Here is a 2,512-nt window from a genome sequence, read left to right on the forward strand (position 1 = left end):
GACTCTGGCATATCTGTCTCTTCTACCTTGTGAGATGTTAAACCTTGGTTATTCAATTCAGTCCTTAGCCCTGAGAGTCTTAGACTCTGGCACTTGATTCTATTTGCCCTATAGGTGTTAAACCTTGGTAATTCAACTCCTTGACATCATTAGTTATAAAATTTGGTAGTAATACCCCACCTTGAAGGTCATGAACCTTGGCACTCTTTTTCAGCCTTGAAGGGTATTGAACCCTAGAAAATCAATCTATCATACTCCTCTTGCCTCATCAATCATCTTACTTTCAGCCGTAGTAGGTTGAACTACGATTGCTCTGATTTTCTCATTGCACAATGAGAATACGTAGGCACGAGGGTTTGAATCCTCCGCGAGCATACTTATTTATTATTCCTGCCTTAGGGCATTCCTTCCATTCATCTCCATGGAACATTAATCACGACCTACATTCATATTCTACCTTCCTTCACTCCATGAGATATACTTATTCTTTGAGCCAAATACATTATCACTTTGTGCTCCATCTTGTACCTCTTTGTGAACTAAGAACTGTTTGTGTTATGAAATCAAACACCTAATTCCTTTCTTTTCGGTTGTTCCAATACAGTGATACTGTGTTGTAGACCCTCACTTGTTGGTTCATACTTGTTTACTCTTGGGTTCATATTTCACCCTTGTTGGAGCTCAAATCATATAATCCTTTGGTTCAAACCATACCTTTATCACAATTCTTTTCACCTCCTACCATTAGTTCTTTGAACTACAGAGCTCTGAATTACTCTTGGGTTCATACTAAGGTGCATGTATTTCTCAATGTGAGAAAATAACTACTTTACAAATACTGACCTTTTTCCTAAAATAAAATTCTAAAAATTTGGATGATAAGAACTGAACTCTAAGAACCTATTTATAGAGTAAAAATTTGTACTATAGTGTCTCATAACGTGTAGAAAGTAGTGAAAAAAATATGGCCAAGTCTGGAGACGTGCCAAAAAAATCTGAAATGCAAGGTCCATGACGAGCGTCATGGTCATGACGTCCTTGGTAGTTATTGTACCCCAAAATTTACCCTCCACTTTTTTCATCTTCCCATCCAACCATTTGACTTAGAGATCAGTTGCATACATTACCAATTCATTTATATGCATCATTCATCCATCAGGGGATCACCATGGATTCAGAACTCTTGGCTTAAGAAGTTAGGGTTGACATGTGAAACAACTTCAAAAGCATGGCTTGACTATTCATTAATGCATAAGGGGTGTGAAACCCTAATTGCCTAATGTCGGAGATATGGATTTAACAAGTTTCATCAAATCACCCCTCAAGGGTTCCAAACCTTAACCATTGATGATAGGATGATAGAACCTTGTGGAGATTCTTTAAGCCTGATCTTGGTTGTCAAAACCCTAATCAAGGGGAGCTTGGTCCTAATGTATCTTGTGAATTGGCTTCTCCATCAGGTGAGATTTAAAACCTTAGTTCCTTGATCTTGGATTTAAAAGACTTATTTGTAGTATGCCTTGGATCATCTAAACCCTAATATGGTCTCATTTTCATTGGTGGGCCTCCTAACCTTAGTCATATGTATCTTGTGCTTCACCCAAACTCTTGTTCATGGTGCATCCATGATTGTTTCCTTAGCTTTAACTTCATTCATCCCGAGTCCACTAGTCCTAGCCCAAAGCTTTCAGTATCATAATCTCCATCTACTTCCATTCATTCATCTAATCATTGGCATGCCATCTTTGGTTGGTCCATAAGCCTTGTGTAGGCCCTAGTCCATTGTGCCTTGTGGTTTGGCTAAAGTCTTTAAGTCTTTCCTTCATGTGTCAGTTGTGGATTTTGGTTTGAGTTTACACAAGTCAGACCATTCCATTTCAAATTAGCACATTTTATGCCTAATTGCAAGTTATGATCATTAAAGTCCAAATGCAAATCACTTCAAGCAACAAGTTCATATACTAAGTCAATTCATTTTCAGTCATTTTGGCCAATCTCATCCATTATCATCCATAAAATGTTCATTACATACAAAAAATGCAAAAAGTACATGTTGACCAAGTGTTCACTCTGGTCAACAGTTGTCTTTTTGGTCAAATTTGACCAAAGTCAACTCAAGTTCCTTTCTATTCCAAACCCCTAAAGATTCCCATCATAGTCTAATCTTCCAAAGCCTTGATGGTATTGAACTTGCACTTTGCACATGTTTGCTTCAAAGTCTATGTTGATATTTGGCAACACACTTCTTGTTTATTCCATGCCCACATGGCCTACAAAACCAAGGTAAACCCTGGAACACGATCTTAGTAGAAACATGGAAGAATAAGGCATTGAAACTACATCTATATGACAACCAAAACAAGAGGGCAATGCAAATCACAACATGCAATGAACCATACATGAACCTGCAACCTACATTTGCAACAAACAAGGCAATTGATGTTTAACATCTTGAACATCAGTATGCTATAATGAACCAGACCTGAACCTGCAACCTACATTTGCAACAAAA

Source organism: Lathyrus oleraceus, chromosome 3 (genome assembly GCF_024323335.1).
Source record: "Lathyrus oleraceus cultivar Zhongwan6 chromosome 3, CAAS_Psat_ZW6_1.0, whole genome shotgun sequence".
Taxonomy (NCBI): Eukaryota; Viridiplantae; Streptophyta; class Magnoliopsida; order Fabales; family Fabaceae; genus Lathyrus; species Lathyrus oleraceus.